Here is a 9,778-nt window from a genome sequence, read left to right as displayed (position 1 = left end):
TTGCGTAAAGACGGGTTACTCGTGTAAGGTTTCTACAGGTGGTTTTTGTTTTTATTTTGTTCTCTCGAGCGCTGTATCTTCTAGCTAGCACGAAGCGTCGCCCTTAAGGGAACACCGCAAGCTGCCGGCTCCGTTGAATTAACCTTTTCTTGTTCGTCGATAGAAATGTTCTGGGCGATTTGTGATTAGCATGCCTTCCTGATAAAGTGAAGGGTGCGGCCGCTCGGGATGGCACTTGGACAAGTTGCGTTATCAATGGGCAATCACTTGACGAAGAAGAAGTGCAAAGAATTCCTGCACGAAAACCAAGAATTTTCTTTCTTCATCGATGCGTCGCTACAGACTGCCGCTAGCGAACATTAAAAAAGCTGCTGCAATGAACGCGACAGTAACAAACCTTTTGGAGCCTCTGGCGCAGTCACCGGAGGCTCGCCATGTTTATCAGCCAGTCGTGAAGTTCTGCACTGTGAAATCCAGAGTAATCTGCGCAGGACTTACGAAGGCTGCTGGCGGATATATACTAGCCGTGTGCCCGCACACAGCCGCCCTGACTTTGTCAGGGTGCTGCACGGGAAGCCAATATGGCGGTTGCCCTCAAATCACCAAATCATGCACAAACTGCATGTTTTGCCACTGCGAAGCTCACGCTTAGCCCTTTTCTTTTCCTAGCCCTTTCAACAAAACCATGTATGTGTTGATTATCGCACTTATGCGCACGCTGCCCCCGCCCCCCCCTTTCCCCTAAAAAATATCTGCTGGCGTACAACAGTCAATCTGCAGACCAAGCACCAAAACCGCGGCACATATCGCTCTGAATACAGGCTGGTATGTCCGGTTTGAGCTCCGTACCGGACTAGTCTGTCCGGTTTGAGCTCCGTACCGGACTGGTCTGTCCGGTTTGAGCTTCGAACCGGGAATGGACTGTCCGGTATGAGCTCCGTACCGGAGCGGTCTGTCCGGTTTGGGATCGATACCGGACCGGTATGAACCGGTATAGCCATCAAACCGGACGGGTCTCGCCGGTATGAGAGTGATACCGGACCGGTATGAAACCGATATGTTCCGGTAAAATCCGGTTTGCCGCGATACCGGATTTTTCAATAGGGGAATGTATACGAATAAGAAGGAGAACGGTAACAGACGCCAATAATCAGTTTAAGATGACCTATCACTATTGACGCAAATATTAGTTCTAATTCGCTGAAGACTTGGATACATGAAGATGGAATGTCTTTAGAAATAGCAAGTAAAGCATCGCCGCCACGTTTGGCTATTCTATCGCAAAGATATACCGAGTACCGATGAGCGTTTTGGAAGATTTCGGAATCCGATACATGCGTTGGGAGCCAGGTTTCGGTTAGCGCTATAATGTCAGCTCAGCATGTGTCTATGGCAGAAGATAAAGAAGTATGCTTGTTAAGTAGGCTCCTGACGTTAGTATAAAGAACAGATATCGACGATGGCAACTGTCCACTACACCTCGCGATTCCCTACGGTGAAGCGGAAGATCCAGCCACAGAATCCAATATAGACGATTCGCCACGTGCCACGATTTCTTCAACAGTGTCCTTGGTAGTGTTATACATGAAGCATTTTTTATTGATATGCTGTTTGTTATAGCGTATCTTAAAAGAGCGAGGGCCAGCGTGAATATTTCCGAATTCAAAAAGTTTTTTCCGAGCCTGGCGCGTAGCCGGTGAGAAATCTTCACTGATTGTGATGTTATCCGTTTTAAATTGGTTACGGAGGGTTAATATCTTGTCTTTCATTTTAGTGTCCGAAAATTTGGCTATGATTGGTCGACACTTCTCATCTGAAAAAACGCCCGGGGATGTGCACGTTGAACTGAACTGGAAGGGCATACTTCGACAATCTTAGTCAAGGCTTCCAGGAGTTTCGATTCAGTGTCTGCCCAAGTCTCTTCCTCATCTGGTATACCCCTAAATATTAGATTTTCACGTCGCGATCTATCTTCGGTTTCATCAAGGCGAGACTGCAACAAATCATTTCGGATACGTTGGTCTTCTACAGATTTCTTTTTAAAGATGAGAGCTCCTGATCCATGTCGTCGATTTTCTTTCCCTTTTCCTCGAGTTCATCAAGCCTATTGTGCATGCCAGCTAACTTTGATTCAATGTTCTTCTGACTACTCCCAATGTCTTTAATATCAGCTGCTAATTCGGCCTGATCTTTCGAGCTTTGCAACGTACGAGAATGTACATCCTTAAGCAGCTTAAACATAACTTTCATTTGTTCAGACGGATTGTCTGGCAGGTTGTCTATGTCAAGGGAGCGAGTCATAGGACCCGGGTTAGATTCAATGTCGCCAGAGCGCAAAGGCAGAAACATCATTGAAAAGCATTCACAAGCGACATCAAAGCACACCGGCGGGCACGGGAACAGAAGTAAACAGCGATCGTCGCATTTCCTAGCGTGCAAAGAATAGTGCGTACAAACCTGCACGGTAAAGAAGCGAAGCATTGGAGGCATGCCGATGCCACTGTTCCCGTGCCCACTGAAGGGAAAGCCAGCGTGTTGTCGCTTTAAATCCGGTGTGGGTGGTGATGCCATCGTCGATTACGCTGGACGGGTGTGGACGAGGGATTCGATGAGCAGGAAGGCCTGGCCGGGTGCAAAGCTGAAGTTGTCGGTGAACCGAAGCCCAGATCTTGCAACCACCGTACCAGGGAAAAACGTCGAGTCAGTGCCTGCAGCCGGCGAAGTTGATATGGCGAGCGCCAGCACGGCCTGCATGGTAAAGAAGCGAAGCATTGGAGGCATGCCGGTGTCACTGTTCCCGTGCCCACTCTGCTGGGTTCTGCTGGGTTCTGCTGGGTTCCCAGTCACGTTGGCATTAGGGACAATGAGAGAGCCGACATGTGTGCTGCACAAACCAGAACCATGGAAATAAAACATGTGAATTTGCCTCCTAGGGATTACATGAAGTTAGTGCATAGCAGCCAAGTGGCAAGCTTCTTGAGAAAATGAAGGACACAACAAGCTGCATACCGTAAAGCCCATTTTAAAAGAATGGAAATCATGCCGCCATAAAGAGCGTTTCATCGAAGTAATTTTATGTCGTTTACGCATAGGTCACACACACATCACCCATAACTTCTTGTTAACAAAAAAAGGCAAACCTGTGTGCGAAATGTGTGGTGAGGAGCTCACAGTAAATCACATTTTAATTTCTTGTTCGGATCTCGAAAAACTTAGAAAAAAAATTTTTACGGTATTTTAAAATGAACACATTCCATTTCATCCCGCTTTGCTTTTAGGCGAGCAAACAATTGTCGAGTTTTCGCTTGTTTGTAAGTTTCTAAAGAAAGCCAAGGTTTTAAATCTGTTATAATGTAACCTCTGTGCACTTGACATAACATCATCTAACCTTTTGTTTGGCGCATGATAGCCCTAGTTGCTTATGCGCCATAAAACCCGATATAACTAACTAACTAACGTTATGCTATCTGGAAATGCACTTACTGTGCAGAGACACACTGCTGTATCCCCGCTATATTTTTGAATCTGTGATATCGATCAACTGAACCTGGCCGGGCTGTGTTACGGTACGCCACCGCACTGGACAAATAATGCCTGTGCGGTTTTTGGACGCCCAGGGTAGCCGGTGCGTTCTGTAAAAACAGTATTTGTTAACAAATATGTGAACGTAGCAACCAAAAACCCAAATGGAATTTGCCTTGTGGACCAACAAGTATACGCATTTCAGCGAGCCTATACTTCGCTGTCATGGTTTATGTTCTGCAGCGTCCGTAGTTTCCAGAAACTCAACGACGCAAACAAACCTGCTCAGGAAGCACATCGAAGATACCTAAGATGTCCGGAGATACCACCACACTGCAGAGACTGCCATAGCAGCACAATCCACGCTTATAGAAATTGAGAGGTCAAGTTTTCTCGATTGGATAGGTGCTGCACCTTTGATGCCCAATAGGGTCCGCGATAGTCCACGAACATCAAGCTACGTATTAACCGAGCCAAAAGTTGCGAGAGTACATATAAGAAACGGAGCGTCCAGTCATAAGATCACTGCTTCGAGATGAAAAAATGGAGCAAGAAGGATACGAGGGACAAAGCATTTTTCATCATTAACGTTATGCAACTTGCCCAGCTTTTGGCTTTGCTCATGACTTCATCCGAGAAACTTCGTGGTGCGATCTCGCACTCCATCTGCGTCTAAGCTATACGGGAGGGAGAGGAGAAGCTAGAAAACAAGTTTAAAGGCGATGAATTGGACTGATGCAGAGCAAATGCGACAGCATCCTTCTTTTGCCAGCCACTCTTTTCCAGTTATGATTTCTCACGAGCTCCCGTAAGGTTTATTTGCGCACCGATATTTCTATGGGACGCTCTCGAGCCGCTCCTTTTTACACCACCTATTAATGCGATAGCATTAATAGGTCCATAAGGGCGAAAGCTGTCCAGCGGCGTCGGAGTCGACGTATGTGGGAAGCCATCACCTCCTATACGATGTTCAGGAAGATTCGCCCCTCTCCACGTGCCACCTGTTAACCATCCCTCTGACCTCTTGCCCCTCTCACCTTCCAATCCCCACCTGTAGGGGAGAAGAGGGAGAAGCCGCGCGAGGAATGACTTATCATAGACGAAAACTGCCAGGAAGCAAACGTCTCGGACACAGCAAGGTTCCGCACAAAATGCACAGCCTCTAGATGTATATGTGCAGAAATTAAGTTTGCTGGAGCCACACTTTCAGGCATTCCTAAAAAAGTGTAAACGGTCTCACAAGCTATACCAGTGCCTGCTTTTGAAACAACCATCTGCCAGTGCCGTGGTGCATCGCTTGAAACGCTGCGCTACCCCATGAAAAACGATAATGTCGTCTGCTACAAACAGAAGCCAGTAGAGCATTCGTAGCGAAAAACTTGATTGGTATCCACTGATTACTTTCTTAAGCTCACCAAGTTAATGTGCGCCGTAAGGCCCGGTCTGACAACAAGTACCAATGCGACAGAGTTCCGTCGCTAAATCTAGCGACCGCGGTCTTGCCTTCGCAGGCCTCATGGGTGCTCCGCACCATATCCAAATGGCAATGCTTGAAAGATCACCACTCATCAATTTCCATTCGCATGTTCACATACGTTGTCGTGCTAGGTCGTGCTTAGCGGGCAGCTGAGAACCTTGTGCTATCGCCAAACAAGACTGGACATTGCTTAGGAGTCCGTAAGTAGAGGTCAATAAGGGGCCAGTTGGTTGTTGTTTACTAATCGCTACAACACGACACTATGCGCATGTGAAAGAAGAAGAAACAGAGAAGTACGGCGTCGGTCATGTTTGTGTAGGGCGCTCGAGCGACGCACTCCCCTAAAGAAAAAGTCGCGCCTCGTCGTATCTGCAAGATTCTGGAGGCAACCGTAGCTCTGACGGGCACCCACACATACGTGGGAGCAACGCGGACACGAGCACTTTGCCTGGGAATTGTGGGCTATTGTCTTATTCTAGTTTTTATTCCCTCGTGTGGACTGCTCGAGCGCTGTATAAAAAGAGAGGCGGACCGTAGACATTTTGCACGTTTTAGGCGTCCGCGAAGTTTTTTGTTACGAACCCCGGTGTCGCAATTTATAACACCACTCACAATGTAGTTCTTCTGACTGTAACCCACTGAATGTAATCCAGACGTGACTCTGGCCTTTCAGAGTGGCAGTCTTTTTTCGCGTCTTAGGTATTAGTCCCGGCGCCACAGAAGGATGGTGATTAATTCCAGAGGAAAGAAAAAAAACACTTGGAAGAGTACTGTACAAAGAATACATTCCTGAGATTGTCGCGTGGTGAAGAACCCATGCACGTCCTTGGCATAACTTAAGAGGATAGATTTGTCCATTCTGGCATCCTCCTCACGTCTAGCCTAGCGTCCAGAGTTGGTTTCGTCACGCATGCAGTGAAGAAGTACGCACCGTACGTTGTCAGCAAAAAGCCAATGTTGCGAAATGATGCCCTCGGATCCGACACCAAATGCAAGCACAGGAATCAGTAGACACGAGCAAATTGGTCGTACTTGGTGATGAAGGTGGACGCTTCCTTGTCTGAGTTGAAGTCTAGGAGATCGTATATGATGTCGTTCTGCGTGATTACTGCAGTGAAAAGAATGGCGCAGCGGCGCCAGTGCAAAGACACTGCAATGCTTGCATCAACACACTCGCATGTATGCAAACGGTTCGTTAATTTTTTTCTTGGCACGTGAAAAAAATGCAGTTGGAATGACAGAGTATTGCTCAAATGTCAATGATGGAGGCGTCCAGTACTATTTTGGTAACAATTAACGCGATCACTGAAGCCTGTGACCAAGAGAACTGTCAGCAGATCCAAACGGGCTCTCGAGAAACCAGAGTACGGCCCTGATCAAACCTATACAGCCCAACAGGTTTGCTTCTCATACTTGCAGTGTGGCTCGTTTGGCATCGTTAACAGCCGCAATCCCTCGAATGCAGAAGAAGCTCGCGTTTTCGGCCCTTTTACACTTAGAATACGAAAATGTGCTAGACCGCCGCACTAAAAAGCTTAAAAGAAAACCTACCCGGCAGTATACTTTTCCACAAAGACACTACCGCAGACACCCTGAGCAGAATCTGTCCAACATTTTGCTCTATGCACTTGTTTCTCGCGTGCTTAACCAAAGACCAGGAGGTACTGCGGAGAAAACTCAAAACTAAAACACTCCCTATCCCAGCCGTTGTAGGTCATGTGCATCCGGATAAATTTAATCCACAGTGCAGCAAATACGGCCGCCAGGCTACGTACCCCACATCTTTTGGGACTACCCGACAGATTGCCCACCATTATCGCTTGAAAGGTTCGCGCACGCTGGCCCATAGGAGACCTCGCTACTCAGCTTTGACCTGGAAACACAAGTACAGATCGTGACATGAGCCCAAAACTTCGTCGCCAGTGTCTCCAACTAATGCTATTGATTGTCCTATCCTGTCCTATCCTATAATCCTATCAACCAATCCCTTTCAAGCTCAATCTAATAATAAAAGTTTTTCCATCCAAAACCGCGGCCTGCTCAGTATGCGCTGATGGCACGCGAAGCCGCATGTTCCTGCTCTTACGCTAAATCTGATCATTGTTGTACATTTGCAACTATAGCCACCAGCGATTTGCGAGTCTAATTGCTCTAATAAATGTTCATGATGTGCATCGCAAGCGAAAAATGAACGATGTGAAATTGCCAACTTGTACAAACGCTTCAAAGCACAATTAGTATTCATTAAGAGAGGGAAACTAAATATTTTAGCTGCCTTATATTTTATATACACAGCTGCAGAAGATTTTTATAGCTACCACCAAATATGTCAATATACATTCCTGAAGGATGCTGCATGCATCGCGAGATCTAAAATGAGCTATTCAGATGTCGTAGTTGAAAAGACCGAGCTTTTTCGGGCCTTTTTCTGTTAAAACAGAAGCGTCCAATCACAAACCTCAACTTCATAGTATATTAAGTTGTAGCTGTACAAATTAAGTTAGATATTAAGCAGAAGTATCGTAAAGGATACTCGACAATAGGCCACATTCACACTATCAATCAGGTGATAGAGAAATGCGCAGAATATAACCAACCCCTATATATAACCATCATTGATTACGAGAAAGCGTTTGACTCAGTAGAAACCTCAGCTGTCATGCAGGTATTGCGGAATCAGGGTGCGGAAGAGTGTTATGTGAAAATATTGGAAGATATTTATAACGATTGCACAGCTACTATATTTCCCCATAAAGTCAGCAAGAAAATTCCAATACGGAAAGGTGTCAGGCAGGGAGACACGATCTTGCCAATCCTCTTCACTGCCTGCTTACAGGAGGCGTTCCGGGGGCTGGAGTGGAAACAGTTGGGGATAAGATTTAATGGAGAATACCTGAGTAATTTGCAATTCGCTGATGACATTGCCTTGATAAGCCACTCAGGACAAGAACTTCAAAGCATGATCAATCAGTTAGACAGGCAGAGCAGAACGGTGGGGCTAAGAATTAACATGCAGAAAACCAAAGTAACGTTCAACAGCCTAGCAAGGGACCAGCAGTTCGCAATTGGTAGCGAGGTGCTGGAAGTAGTAAGAGAATATGTCTACTTAGAGCACGTAGTGACCGCAGATCCGGATCATGAGAGGGAGATAACTAGAAGAATAAGAATCGGATGTAGCGCATATGGCAGATTCTCTCAGATCATGAATGGTAGCTTTCCAATATCCCTGAAGAGAAAAGTATACAACAGCTGTATCCTACCGGTACTCACCTATGGGGCAGAAACGTGGAGGCTAGCAAAGAGGGTTCAGCTTAAGTTAAGAACACGCAGCGAGCTATACGAAGGAAAATGATAGGTGTAACGTTAAGAGACCGGAAGAGGGCGGAATGGATGAGGGAACAAACGCGGGTTAATGACATCTTAGTTGAAATCAAGAAGAAGAAATGGGCTTTGGTAGGGCATGTAATGCGAAGGCAGGATAACCGCTGGTCCTTAAGAGTAACGGAGTGGATTCCAAGAGAAAGCAAACGTACCAGGGGACGGCAGAAAGTTAGGTGGGCGGATGAGATTAAGAAGTTTGCGAGGATACGGTGGCTGCAGCTAGCGAAGGACAGGGTTAATGGAGAGACATGAGAGAGGCCTTTGCCCTGCAGTGGGTGTAGTCAGGCTGATGATGATGATGATTTAGCAGAGATATTAAGTAATGTGGGGCTCGTTACGTGAGGGTACCCAGCATTCACTAAAACCAAGGAGATAATATAGTGGTGTTATTGTGCATATAACTACATTTTAATCTGTTGTCGTGATAAATTCCAAATTAATAGTGTAGTTGTTTCATGCCGGTCAGATAATTTGTTAAAAAGTACAAGAAAAGCAACCACATGCTGTCAGTGCCAATTCTACCCACTAATATCTGATGTCGCTTGCTGTGCTCTGCCAAAATTGAGCGAGCGAAGCCGGCCGCTATCCGGTCCAACTTTATGGAGTTGCCAGAGAGGTAAGATATACTCGTGTGTTTTATCAAAAGGACTGTAATGGTGGATATCAGGAAACCACCGCAACCTGTCGGGGAGCTTCATCAGCAGTACATTTTCTACTTCGAGGGCCTCGATACATATCGTAAACTGCTGTTTTCTAACCAGTCTGATCATTATGGCTTTGGTTTTGTGCATATTCATTTTCAGAGTCACCGCTATGATTTGCGTTCCTAGGTCAACAATGGTGCTGTCAATTTGTCACTCGAGTTAATTGACAAATCAGAATTAGCGCCGAACATAAGCGCAAATTTCTAATCCAGACGTTTTATAGAGAGTTGAGAAACGGCGATTCGACTTGCTTTCTCTGAAATAACTGCCGCGTGGGTGCTCTTCGCAAGCTTCAAAGAAACTGCGAAACATTTGAAAATTTTCACGAGGCTTTGCGTTCTGCTCAAAAGCCCCTCAATTCAAGAAACTGAGTTTCGCAGAGCTGCACCATCTGTCGTGGACGGAAAGCACTCACTTCGTTTCAAAATCCATGCCATTAAAGTCAATGCAGCTCTTCTTGTAGAAACCCACGCATTCGCATCGTAGTGGCTTTGGAATATCGAGTAATTGTGGTTATGCCTCGCCGCAAATTGTGCTCATTTACCTATACTTAACGCAAATGTATCGGTATCGGTATCGGTATCGGTATCGGTAATGTATGCATCGGTTCAGCCCGAACGCCGGTCCGTTTGGGTATAGTAAGTTTCCGAAATACTTGCGCCATGCACTGTTTCTTTTTTTTACCCAGCGCCTG

At 46.1% G+C, this 9,778-nt stretch overlaps 1 pseudogene; it reads right to left on the bottom strand.

The window, feature by feature from the left end:
• Positions 1–1,490: 1,490 nt before the first annotated feature.
• LOC149369537 (uncharacterized) lies at positions 1,491–2,352 on the bottom strand (annotated as a pseudogene).
• Between the last annotated feature and the right edge of the window lie 7,426 nt (positions 2,353–9,778).

The sequence above is a fragment of the Amblyomma mixtum genome, chromosome 1 (genome assembly GCF_055824585.1).
Source record: "Amblyomma mixtum isolate Tamu chromosome 1, ASM5582458v1, whole genome shotgun sequence".
In the NCBI taxonomy this organism is placed as follows: Eukaryota; Metazoa; Arthropoda; class Arachnida; order Ixodida; family Ixodidae; genus Amblyomma; species Amblyomma mixtum.
This window is presented reverse-complemented; position numbering and strand designations above follow the sequence as displayed.